The sequence below is a fragment of the Phacochoerus africanus genome, chromosome 15 (genome assembly GCF_016906955.1).
Source record: "Phacochoerus africanus isolate WHEZ1 chromosome 15, ROS_Pafr_v1, whole genome shotgun sequence".
Lineage (NCBI taxonomy): Eukaryota > Metazoa > Chordata > Mammalia > Artiodactyla > Suidae > Phacochoerus > Phacochoerus africanus.
Window position 1 is genome coordinate 74,406,725 of NC_062558.1, and position 14,151 is coordinate 74,420,875.

Consider the following 14,151-nt stretch of genomic DNA (forward strand, 5'->3'; position numbering starts at 1 on the left):
ATATTTGGTCCTCTTCACCCTGCTCTCATTCCAGTGAGGGGAGTTTAGAAAACTGAGACCAGCCTGCGGTCACCATGACCTTACCCTGCTCTATTTACTTGCTTTGATTGCAGGCTTTTCTGATAGAAGCGTGTCCATTTAATCACTGTCTCCCTCACCTGCACAGTTTAGTACAGTTTAGAAGTTCTTTCATATCCATGCACGATCTTATTTCTCATTTACAAAGCACAGATTGTACCAAAACCTCGAGACCTGCATGTCTTTTTTGTCATCCTCATTTAGAGCAAGAATACTAAATACAGGATTTCCCTCATGGCATAGTGGGTTAAAGATCTGGCATTTTCACTGCAGCAGCTCGGTTGGCTGCTATGGCGCAGGTTTCATCCCTGGTCTGGGAACTTCCACATGCCATGTGGGTGGCCGAAAAAAAAAAAAAAAAAAGAATACTAAATGGAGTCAGAACAATAGCTGACATTTGTTGAGTCCTTACAATGTGCCAGGCACTTTGCTAAGTACTTGGCATACAGTTAACAGCCCAGGAAACCAGCTCTGTGATTTTCCCATTTTTACAGATGGGGAAACTCAGACTTCGGGGGTGTTTAAGAAACATTTCCTAAAGTTACAGAGCTGGTAAGTGATGAGCCAGCATTGCTTATTTTCCGTGAGCCTTTCTGGATCTCGCATCTGACAGGGACAAACCAGGAGCAGCACATGGACTCCCCACTTCTGCCTGAGTCAAGGGTGCCAGGCTGCTGAGTTTGGACAGAAGATGGAAAGAAGGAGGTGGAGTTGGTGGACAGGATGCCCTCGGTTGGTGTGGGTGCCCTAAACAGGATATTGGGGAGCCTGGGGTTGGACTCTCAGAGCTTATGTTCCCCTTTGGTGTGACTTTGGCCAACTCACCTGCACTTTCTGCCTTCAGTTTTCCCATCAGAGAAATTGTTGGTCATTATTCACAGCACAGCTGCTTTGTGATACCTTAGCATTTCCCGTGGGTTATCAGATTCATTCTTACAAGATCCCTCCTGAGTGGATACTTTGTTTCTTTCCATTTTACAGAGAAGGAAAGCGAGACACTTGGGAGGTGAAGTGACTTGTACCAAGACATTCAAGGTAGTTGGTTAGGGGCGTCCTGGGCTTGAACCTAGACCAGTCTGATTCCAGAGCCCAAAGCTTTAACCTCTGGGCTAAATTCGTGGCGCCCTTAGGTCCTTACAGCTGGATGAGATTGGGTTCCTCTGGGGCCTTCTCTTTTGCTAGGGTCAGAGACGTCATGCAGATCAAGCAGGAAGGCCATCCCAAGGCTAGGGGTCCTCAGTGGCAGTCACATCTAAGTCACATCTAAATCAGAGGCATCAGTTTGATGTGGCCCTGGAAGTGCCCACCCTATCCCCAGCTTTCTTCCCTCTCCTGGACTCCAGTTATGTGGCTCCACCATCAGCCCTCCCCTGGCTTGTCTTGGAGTGTGCTTCCAGGTGCTCTAGTCCAAGGGGGAGCTCAGCTGAGGGAAGGGAAGAATGTGGCTCATTACTTTCCCTGGTACTTAGGGAGGCACTCAGCTCGTGGGCTTGCATCACCCCTGCAATAATTGTTGGGAGACAGTTCCTATGGGTGTCTGTATAGAATCATCTTCTTGAAAATTTTTCATCGCAAATGGCCCTGCAAGATGATCTTATCTCTCCCCAGGGCAGAGGGCAGATTTGTTTGCTGTTTCTCCAGGGCAATGATTGGGCAGGTTTGCTAGTAGCCCCTTATAAGATTATAATTTCCTAAACTCTGGGTTCCTCAGCTGTGACACAAACCCACTGTGGCCATGGCATTCACTCAGACCCGCCTCCAACTCAGCCCCATGGGACTTGGGGACAAGGGAAGGTGAAGTTCATGCTGCCAAGAGTGCCGTGAGCAATAAGGCCCTTCCGACATGAGAGTTTAGTGTCTTCTGCCTGGAAACTGGGGACTAGCCTACAGGTAGAGTGACTCTCAGCCCCTTCATAGCTCTACACAGGTTTGGTGACAAGGATGGGTGCTGATGGAGACAGGTCCTTCTGGAAGAGGAGAGGGTAAGAGCCCATGGGGAGGTACCCCAAAGAATCGGTAGCAAAGACTCTCCCTCAAGTGGCAGCAGATGGTGAGGGAGTCAATGTCCCTCGCTGTTCTTCCTGTTAGTGAGGCCCTGGGGTCAGCAGAAGAGGGAAGCGTGCAGACCGCCTGTCACTTTGGCTGTGTTTCACATCCGGCAGCCAGGAGAAGGAAGGGCAAGGAGTCCTCAAATCAGACATCTCTGGGTGGATCCCATCTGAGCCCAGGCTGCTGCAGTTTTGATGGAAACCCAAAGCACAGGGTAGACCACAGCTGCGGGCATTTCTTCCGGTGACAGCTAAAGCCACCTGCTTTCAGGAACTTTTGCGCTTTGACAGCGATGCGTCTTCCAAAAGCCGCTCCCAGGGGACGGAGGGAGGGCTCTCCGCTCTGTAAGGCAGTTAGGTCACCGGGCGTGGCCACCTCCAGAAAGGGCTCCTCTCTCAGCAGCTCTCCGGCCCGTGGGGCTGCAGGGGAACGTGGACCTATTTTGAACACTCAGAGAAGGTCCGCCACTTCCGAGTGGGAGGGAGCTTCCTCCGGGCCAGCTGGAGTGGACTGGGGAAAGCACGCGCGGCTCGGGAGCCCGGGTTTTGCAGATTGTACTGTGTAATCGCGAATCCTTTTTTGAGCTTGTTCCGGATTTGGGTCTTCACTCTGTACTTCAGTTTTCCCTGCACATTGCTGTCTTCCTGACCTCGCCTTCTGCGGCTCTCTGTACCCCTCCGCCCGAGGCTCAGCTCCGCTGACCCCCAAGTGACCATTCGGTGACCGAGTCAGGGGCCCTGGGAGGGATTCCTGACCCGGTTTCCACCCCCACAAGCCTCCCAGTTTCCCAGGCTGACTTGGCTAATTGATCTGGAGGTCTTGCCAAAAAGCATATCCTGGAGGCCTGTGGAGCCTAAATGTGCGCAGCCGGCTGTGGGGCTTGGCTGGCCTCAGCTGCTTGGAGTTATTAAAAGAACATAAGTGCTGGTAGCGCTGGGTGACTAATGGTGACCAGTGGGGGTGTTGCCATCAGCTGTTGGGTGAGATGATGTGTATCCTGCCTCACTCGGTTCCCAAGGCCTGAGTATCCCTAGAGGCTGGTAGCCTTTCTCAACTTCTGGGCAGGGCTGCAGGGACCTGAGCTTGATCAGAGCACAGAACTTAATCAGTGGCCTGCAGGCTCCAGAGAGCTGGCTGTAGGTCCAGCCCAGTTCTAGGCATCGTGGGGAGGCGTGCACCCTGAGGACCCATCATGAAGAAGCTAACAATTTGGTGAGAGATGATGTGATGCAGACCCTGCAGGAGCATGGAGAGCATGGATTATGGAGTCTGATGGGCCAACTCCAATCCTAACCCTTCTGCTTCCTGGCTGTGTGACCTTGGGCTGTTTATGAACTTCTCTGGACCTCTGTTTAAATCTCATCTGTAAGTGGGGATAAGACCTAGCCGCACAGGAGTTACATGAATCAAGAGAGTAAGATCAGTTTTTTTTGTTTTTTCATTTTTGGTTGCCCCAAGGCAAGAGAGTAAAATCAATTTTAACCCAACATTGGGTCCTAAGGGAAGGAGACATTATCCTTGGCTGGGTCAACTTACAATATGCAGCCCAGTAGCTGAAGGCTGAGTGGATCAAGCCCAGGGCTTAACAGTAGCCTGCAGTCCCCTCACTTTGCTCTACAAACATAGCACGATCACTGTTATTATAGTAACGGGAGATAGGAGTTCTCTCCTAGGGTGGCTTTTTAGTTAAACCCAGGTGCATAGACCATGGCGGTGATGGCCCTCTTGGGCAAGCCGTAGGAACCAGCGGGCTGTTCTTTGCAAGCATCACCGTGCCAATGGGAGCCTGGCCTGTAGCTCCCCACTTTGGTGCCAGGATAGATATTTCCTATTCTAGTCTGATCCCTAATCCACATGTTCTACATGGTAATGAGTTCAGACTCTTAGAGGAAACTTTGAGCCCTCTGGAGAGAGTGGCTCACCTGGGTGTGAAGGGCTGAGGGGAGGGCACCTTGATGCTGGGCCATGAAACAAGCATCCATCGAACTTGGGTGAGACAAAACCTGAGCCAAGAATGGCCCCTATTCTTAAGACGTTTGTAAGAAGTGCTTCAATAAGTAGCATGTGCCTTTTCCCAGACCATGATAGGAAGCTCCTAACACTGCAGCAAGCCTAAGAAACCACAAATGACTAACTGATGCATTCATTCATTGATTCATTAAACATTTACAAAGCATTTACTATGTTCCAGATTATATGGCAGGCAGTAAGTAAAAGTAGCATGAGACCTTTAGTTCACAGTTATTAAACCGATGCATGATCTCGGCACAGGGAGTCCCACGGACTTGTCCAAGATACAGACATGGTGCAGAAGAGGAAGTGAGCAGATGATTGGCTGGTGGGAGAGTGGGAATAGGTCTGTCTGGGAGTGTTTCATAGAGGAGGTGACCACTGACAAAGGATGTGAAAGCAGAGTCTTGGTCTGCCCGATGGAGGCATGAGGCAAAGGCACCTGGGTGGAGGAAACGGCCTGGGCTCTGAGTCATGGACGGCTGGGGCTCAGAGGCACCACGAAAATGATCTCATCTACCCACTGCTAATGCAGAGGGCAGCAGGGGCTGCCTGGGGCTACCCAGTCAGTCAGCAGCAGAGTTCTAACTGGAATTCCAGCCTCTCAACTTCCCAGCCAAGATTTTTTTCTTTCTTTCTTTTTTTAATTGAATTTATTACATTTGTAGTTGTACAATGATAAGATTTTTTTCTTGCTGGACAAATGCTAGATATCATACAAAACATTATCTTCCTCACTTAAATCACAAGTACATTCAGGTCATCTGAATTTAGTTCAAAGTCTGTAAATGGAGAGCACAGCTAGAGAGGCTGATGTTTAAAGGGGTCTGTGCAGTGCTCATCACGGTGCCAGGTACAGAAATGATGCTCATTAAATGTCTGCAGCCTTCTCCGTGGCTGGATGGTGGATGATGGCCTCTCTTTCTTTTGCAGGATGCATGGATGAGCGCTTTCAACCCATGCAGACTTGAAGCTAGGGCTTGTGAAAGCTCAGGGCACTAGAAGGCAAGAATTTCACAGGCAAGGTGTGAGCACCTGGGGCCCCTCCATTTGAAGTTGGGCAGGTCCTCGTGGAAATGAGCAAATGTTAGATTTACCTCCAACCAGTCTGCGCTTTGAGTGGTGCAGAGAGAGAGGCCTTATCAGTCACTCAGGGCTTTCAGGTTTAGGGCTAAGAAGGAAGCAGAAGAGCCAATACTATTATGCTTTCTCTGTCCTGGTTCTTAAAGAGCTTTCAGGCATGGCTGGTGTGGCATGTGTCCGTTCTCGATGGGAGATAAATCTTTGTCCTCCTTGTCCAGATTTAGAAAACTGAGGCTCTGAGAGGGGCTATAGCTCAGGGTAACCTATTGGAGCCAAATGGTCCTTGGGTGAAGAGAGAGAAATCACCCCTCCTGAATTGCATTTCAGAGATTCAGTTCCACCGCCAGACTGCTGCTCCACCGTGTTGACAATTCTCTTGTCAGTATTCTCTTTCTCAGGTATATCTCATATATATATATATGTAAAGGTATATATGTTTATATTATAGTGTATATTGATATATAACTTTACTTATACATGATTAACATATAAAGTTATATATTATATTACATATTAAATATTCAGAAGTTATACATTTTACATGCCATAAAACATACATTTACTTGTCTAATTTTATATAATATTTATAATATATATTTTATAGTATATATTATATAAATTATATGTTTAAATATAAACTATATGGAGTTCCCATTGTGGCTTATAATGGTTTATGAACCCAACTAGTATCCATGAGGCTCAGGTTCGATTCCTGGCCTCACTCAGTGGGTTAAAAGATCCAGTGTTGCTGTGAGCCGCAGTGTAGGTCATAGGCACAGCTCGGATAGGGCATTGCCGTGTCTGTGGTGTAGGCCAGCAGCTGCAGCTCTGATTCAACCCCTATGCTGGGAACTTCCACATGCCATGGGTATGACCCTAAAAAGACAAAAAAAGAAAAAAAAAACTACATATACTATAACACAGATCTACATCTTTTTTTTTTTGTTCCTTTTGTCTTTTTCTAGGGCTGCATCCATGGCATATGGAGGTTCCCAGGCTAGGGATCTAATTGGAGCTGCAAACATCGGCCTACGCCACAGCAACACCAGATCTGAGCTGCATCTGCAACCTACACCACAGCTCACGGCAACGCCGGATCCTTAACCCACTGAGTAAGACCAGGGCTTGAACCCACAACCTCATGGTTCCTAGTCGGATTTGTTAACCACTGAGCTGTGATGGGAATTCCTACATCTTTTTTTTAAATTGAAGTATTCTTTTTTTTTTTTAAGTTTTACTGATGTATAGTTGGTTTACAGTGTAATAATTTCTGCTGTGCAATGAAGTGATTTAGTTATACTTGTACACACACTGAAGTGTTGTTGACTTAATTTTGTGTTAATTTCTGCTGAAAAGTGATTCAATTATATATATGTTTTTTCCATTATGGTTTATCATAGGACATTGAATGCAGTTCTCTATGCTATACAGTAGGATCTTATTAATCATCCTACCCTCCAGGTATAATAGCTTCCATCTTCTAACCCCCACCTTCTACTCCATTTCTCCCCAAACTCCTCCCCGTTGGCAACCATAAGTTTGTTCCCCATGTGTGTGAGTCTGTTTCTGTTTTACAGCTAGGCTCATTTGTGTCATATTTTAGATTCCACATATAAGTGATATCATGTGGTATTTGTCTGTCTTTTTCTGACTTGTTTTACTTAGTATAATAATCTCTAGTTGCATCCATGTGGCTGTGAATGGCATTATTTTGTTCATTTTTATGGCTGAGTAATATTCACTGTATATATGTACCACATCTTCTATGTCCATTCATCTCTTTTTTTTTTTGGTCTTTTTTGCTATTTCTTGGGCCACTGCCACGGCATATGGAGGTTCCCAGGCTAGGGGTCAAATTGTAGCCACTGGCCTACGCCAGAGCCACAGCAACGTGGGATTTGAGCCGTGTCTGCAACCCACACCACAGCTCACGGCAACGCCGGATCGTTAACCCACTGAGCAAGGGCAGGGACCGAACCCACAACCTTATGGTTCCTAGTCGGATATGTTAACCACTGCGCCATGATGGGAACTCCCCATTCATCTCTTGATGGACATTTCTTTCTTTCTTTTTTTTCTTTTTTCTTTTCATTTTCCATGATGTTCTAACCCAAGAGACTGAACACAGTTCCATGTGCTAAACAGCAGGACCCCATCACCCATCCGTTCTAAATGTAACAGTCTGCATCTACCAACCCCAAACTCCCCACATATCCCCCTCTTTCCCCCTTCTTCCCAACAAACACAAGTCTACCCTCCATGTCCATGATCTATTTCTGCTTTGTAGATAGATCATTTGTGCCATATTTTAAACTCCACATATAAGTGATATCATATGGTGTTTGTCTTTCTCTGACTTACTTCACTTAGTATGAGAATCTCTAGTTCCATCCATGTTGCTGTTTTATCCTTTTTAATGGCTAAATAGTATTCCATTGCATATACACACCACATCTTAATCCATTCATCTGTTGAAGGACATTTAGGTTGCTTCCATGTCTTAGCTATCATTAATAGTGCTGCAATGAATGTAGGAATGCATGTATCTTTTCCAGTGAAAGTTTTGTCTGGTTATATGTCCAGGAGAGGGATTGCTGGATCATATGGTAGGTCTATATTTAGTTTTTTGAGGAACCGCCATACTGTTTTCCTTAGTAGTTGCACCAAATTACATTCCCACCAACTGTGAAGGAGGATTCCCTTTTCTCTACATCCTCTCCAGCATTTATTGTTTATTGACTTGTTAATGATGGCCATTCTGATGGATGTGAGGTGGTACCTCACTGTAGTTTTGATTTGCATTTCTCTGATAATTAGTGATGTTGAGCATTTTTCCATGTGCCTGTTGGCCATTTGTATGTCTTCTTTGGAGAAATGTCTATTTAGGTCTTCTGCCATTTTTCTTTTCTTTTTTTTTTTTTTTGGTCTTGTCTAGGGCTGTACCCGAGGCATATGGAGGTTCCCAGGCTAGGGGTCTAATCAGAGCTGCCACCACCGGCCTATGCCAGAGCCACAGGAACTCAGGATCCGAGCTGTGTCTGTGGCCTACACCACAGCTCACAGCAATGCCGGGTCCTTAATGCACTGAGCAAGGCCAGGGGTTGAACCCACAACCTTATGGTTCCTAGTTAGATTTGCTAACCACTGAGCCACAACCGGAATGCCTCAATTTTTTTTTTTTTTTTTGTCGTTAAGTTGTATGAGTTGTTTATATATTTTGGAGATTAAGCCTTTGTTGGTTGCATCATTTGTAAAGATTTTCTCTCATTCTATGGGTTGTCTTTTCACTTTTTCAGTGGTTTCCTTTGCTGTGCAAAAAGCTTTTGAGTTTAACTAGGTCCCATTGGTTTATTTTTGTCTTTATTGCCATTATTCTAGGAGGTTAATCAAACAAGATATTGCTGTGATTTATGTCAAAGAGTGTTCTGCCTATGTTTTCCTCCAGGAGTTTTATAGTATCTGGCCTTACATTTAGGTCTTTAATCATTTTGAGTTTATTTTTGTGTATGGTGTTACGAAGTATTCTAATTTCATTCTTTTACATGTCCACTTTTCCCAGCACCACTTGTTGAAGAGACTATCATCCTTCACTGTATGTTCTTGCCTCTTTTGTCATGGATTAGTTGATCATAGGATCAACTAATGGTTTATTTCTGGGCTTTCTATCCTGTCCCACTGATCTATATTTCTGTTTTTGATCCAGTGCCATACTGTAGCTTTGTAGTATAGTCTGAAGTCAGGGAGCCTGATTCCTCCTTTTCCATTTTTTCTTTTCAATATTGCTTTGGCTATTGGAGCTCTTTTGTGTTTCCATACAAATTTTAAAATATTTTGTTCTATTTCTTTTTTTCTTTTTTTGTCTTTTTGCTATTTCTTTGGGCCGCTTCCACAGCATATGGAGGTTCCCAGGCTAGGGGTCTAATCGGAGCTGTAGCCGCCGGCCTACGCCAGACCCACAGCAACGAGGGATCCAAGCCGCGTCTGTGACCTACACCACAGCTCACGGCAACGCTGGATCGTTAATCCACTGAGCAAGGGCAGGGACCGAACCCACAACCTCATGGTTCCTAGTCGGATTCGTTAACCACTGCGCCACGACGGGAACTCCTGCTCTATTTCTATAAAGAATGTCCTTGGTAATTTGATATGGATTGCATTGAATCTGTCGATTGCCTTAGGTAGTATCGTAGTTTTGACTATATTGATCTTTCAATCCAAGAGCATGGTATATCTTTCCATCTATTTGTGTCTTTGATTTCTTTCATCAGCATCTTATAGTTTTCAGAGCACAGGTCTTTTGTCTCTTTAGGTAGGTGTATTCCTAGATATTTGATTCTTTGGTATGGGATGGTTTCCCTAATTTCTCTTTCTCACCTTTCATTTTTAGTATATAGAAATGCAGTCAGTTTCTGTGTATTAATTTTGTATCCTGCAACTTTACCAGAGTCATTGATGAGCTCTAACAGTTTTCTGATAGTGTCTAGGATTTTCTAGGTTTAGAATCACATCATCTGCAAACAGTGATAGTTTTATTTCTTCTTTTCCAATTTAGATTCCCTTTATTTCTTTTTCTTCTCTGATTGCTATGGCTAGGACTTCCAAAACTATGTTGAATAACATTGGTGAAAGTGGACGTCCTTGTCTTGTTCCTGATCTTAGCCGAAATGCTTTCAGTTTTTCACCATTGAGAATGATGTTGGAGTTCCCGTCGTGGCGCAGTGGTTAACGAATCCGACTAGGAACCATGAGGTTGCGGGTTCGGTCCCTGCCCTTGCTCAGTGGGTTAAGGGTCCGGCATTGCCGTGAGCTGTGGTGTAGGTTGCAGACGCGGCTTGGATCCCTCGTTGCTGTGGGTCTGGCGTAGGCTGGTGGCTACAGCTCCGATTCGACCCCTAGCCTGGGAACCTCCATATGCCGCGGGAGCGGCCCAAGAAATAGCAAAAAGACAAAAAAAAAAAAAGAATGTTAGTTGTGGGTTTTGTTGATAGATATTTAGATTATATCCATGTCTTGGCTATTGTGAATTGTACTGCTGTGAACATAGGGGTGCATGTACCTTTTTGAATTATAGTTTTGTCTGGCAAAGATCTACATCTTAATATATATATATTTGCTATATTTCAGAAAGATAGAGAATGGCAATGATAAGCACCCCCTCCCACACATCTTAATGCTTTCAACCCTTTGGGTTCTAAACCCTCAAGTACATGGTGCCACAGTGTGAGTGAGGCATTTCAGAGCAGGTTTTACATCTCACTAGCTTTCTAAACCCTAACACAGCTTCTGCACCTCAAAGAAGCTTCCAGTGGCTGCTGAGAGCCCTCTGGATGGGCTGGACCCCAAGACACAGCCTTTCAGGCTCCCCTTGAAGGCTGACCCCTGCCCACCTCTCTGCACCAGCCACTGGGCACTTCCTCCAGGAAGCGTCTTCCAGTGACTCACACAAGGGTTTGGGGTCCCTGCTCTCTGCCCTCAAGTGCCTGTGCCTCCCCCCTCCTCCCACCAGGTCACTCCCACCTGGAAGACCCGAGCCCTTGTCTGTGACTCTTGGCAGGCAGTGAGCATAGAACACACAGATTGGTCTGCTACGGACACCTCTGGGACCCTCGTATCCAGCGTAGAGCTGGGAGGGGGGCATGCCAGGAGTTTGTTAGATGTTGACCATGAGTTGGAAGCTGGAGTGGGGAGGATCCATGTCCTGGGAGTGAGGAGGGGGCGCCCTGAGGTTTAAAGATGAGACCAGCTCTGGCATTTTGCTGAGCTGGCCCATTTTGGAAGGTTGGAGTCATCCTCGGTTTCACTCTCCTCCCTCCTTTCTCATAGGAACTTGAGAGCAGCCGTGGTGTGGAGGAGGGCCCCTGCCCCTCTACTCGTGTCAGGGGATTGGCAAAAGAAAGGGCTGGGGGTAATTCTGGACCCTGAAGGCAAATTGCTGCAAAGGGGTCCTTAGAAAAGGGGCCCAAGAAAATGCACAATTCTGTGGGACAAATGTCCTGGCTTCTTCAGTCCAAAAAAAGGTAGATGAAAAAAAAAAAAGAGGAGGAAATTGCTTAGATTAGGGGTTGGCAAACCTCTGTAAAGACCAAATAATAAATATTTCAGTTTTTGTGGGCCATGCTGGCTCTGGAAAAACTACTCCACTCTGCTTTTGTAGCATGAAATGAACCAAAGAACATGTAAACAAATGGAGGTGGCTGGGAGTATTTACAAAACAGGCGGTGGCTGGATTTGGCCCTTAGGTGTATTTGCCCGCCCATGGTTTAGATTAAAAGACTCTTCTGTGACACATCAGCCAAATGCAATGTGTGGATTTTGTTTAGACCCTGATTTGAACAAACCAAGTCTTGAAGACAAAAGTAAACAAAAAATTTGCATGACAGTTGGGGAGATTTTAGCAATGAATGGATATATTATGATTTTAAGGAATTATGGTTAATTTCATTAGGTGTGACAAAGACGCTATGGTTTTTGTTGTTGCTCTTCTATTGTTTCTTATTTTTATAGAAGAGAGTCTTTGGAGTTCCCATGTCATGGCGCAGTGGAAACAAATACAACTAGGAACCATGAGGTTGCAGGTTTGATCCCTGGCCTCCTTCACTGGGTTAAGGATCCTTCAGTGCCATGAGCCGTGGTGTAGGTCGCAGACGCGGCTCAGATCCCACACTGCTGTGGCTGCGGTGTAGGCTGGCAGCTGTAGCTCCAATTGGAGCCCTCGCCTGGGAACCTCAAACAAACAAACAAACAAAAACAACAACAACAACAAAAGAAGAGAGTCTTTTATCTATTAGCTCCTGATACCAAATGGGAGATGATGCCTGAAACTAGCTTTAAAATATCCGAAGGTGTGGAGGGGAGGGAGTAAAGAAGACAGACGAGGCTGGCCATGTGCTGATAAGGACTGAAGCTGCATTCTGGGTAAATATGGGTGGGGGGATGTCTTTGTATTAGTCCGTCTTCTTTTGTGTGTGTTTGAAAATTTGCGTCGTAAAATTTTTCAAAAGCAGGGACGAGAAAGAACGTCCTCTCCCTTTGCCTCTGGTGATCACGGCATCTGGTGAACATATGTTGCCTGGCGCTAATGTAGCCATCTAGCGACTAAAAGGGGACAAGCCTGAGGATGAGACTAACCGCCAAACATGGCAGAGTGGAAAGAGGAAGGAAGGAATGGGGGTGCTGGAGGATTCTGTTGGGTCACCCAGTTAACCAGACCGGAGTGGGCCTGCTTCCATGTTCCCTATTATATGGGTAATACATTAAGCCATATACCATTTTGTTGTTGTTGTTATTACATGTAATTCAGCTGATCTAGAGAAAGGACAGAATGGAAGTCGGATGCCTTCTTCTGCAGGATGCCACCCATGGCATCTCAGGGGACACCAGGATTGAAAGACATGCTTGTAATGGATCCTTGCCAAATCCCTCTGTGTCCTTCTCTCACACCCAAGGGGCCCCAAGAATTGGGACTGGTCTCTGCTTTCTGCCCACTCTCTCGACCTCCAAAGGGCCAATGTCAGGGACTGCACTGGACTTTGGCTAGAGAGATGCTGATGGTGCAGTCATAGACCTACCCTTTCAGGAGAGGAAATGGCAGGAGCAGCGCTCCCAAAGGACAGCTGGCCTTTCTGGCAGCCCTCCTCACGGGGACAAGGAGACCTCTTCTCCCTGAACTCCTCAGCACACAGCAACCACAAGCCCACAGCATCTACACACAGGGCACAAACAGCATTGTTTCTAACTGATCTCATGGTTCAGCCGGTCTCGGGGGTATCAGCTGTTCTGTAATGCATGACAAATCACTGTGGTTAACTTAGCCCATCCGGGTCTCCTAGATACGGTCCTCAGACATTTGCCAAAAAATGTGCAGAGGGAATGCAGGGAGAAGAGAAGGAGAAGGGTGACACGAAGAGGGGCCACTAGGTAGGGTCTCTGCGTCCTCCGATGCCCCGGAGCGCTGCCCAGGACTTGGGGCTCAGGTAAACTCCAGCCCAGACTCTGGAGACAGAATGGGAGGTGAGGGTGGCAGCCTTCAATAAGGAGAAGGTCACAGGTCCTCAGTGAGTTTGTTCCGGTCCTAATTTGGCCCCGATTTTCAAGTCTTTGCTTATAACAGCGATTCTCGAATAGGAATATTCAGCAGAATCCCCTGGAGGGCCTGTTAAAACCCAAATTGCCAGGCTCTACCCCCTGCGTTTCTGATTGAGCAGGTCTGGGGTGGGGCCTGAGAATCTGCGTTTATGACAAATGCTGAAGTGATGCTGACTCTGCTGCTCCAGGGAACCCCGATTTGAGAACCACAGGCCTAGAACTTCTTGGCAGGACGGCGGCTCTCGGGTGTCAGGAAGAAGACATCCAGACTTTTTTTCATCTTCCCTTTGGGCTGAGGTGGGAATCAATGGTGAATAGCCAGAAGGATTGTGGTCCTGGGTCAGAAGCAAGAGATCATGTGACCAGGAACTAGGAGTCTGGGGTGTTCTTTTGTCTCTGAGCCATCTCACCGTGTTGCCTGAAAAACTCACCTCTGCTCTCTGGGCCTCAGTTCAGCCCTCTGTAAAGTGAGCAGATGGCACTTTTCTGAATGTTGTTTTCACAACAAAAAGTTTCTTAAAAAGAAAAAAGACAAAATGGACTAGGCAACCTCCAAGGGGAGGAGGGTGGGCGGATTTCATGAGGCACCATGGTGCACTCAGAAGCCTGTGGGTTGGACTCCAACTTGGGAATAAATATGACTGATACCGGAGTTTCTGCTCTGGTGTAAGGGGATCAGCTGCATCTCTGAAGCACTGGGATGGATGCAGGTTCGATCCTAGGCTCCGGCACAGTGGGTTAAGGATCTGGTGGTGCTGCAGCTGCAGTGTGGATTGCAACTTCAGCTTAGATCTGATCCCTGGTCCTGGAACTTCCATATGCTGCAGGCAGCCAAAGAAGAGAAAA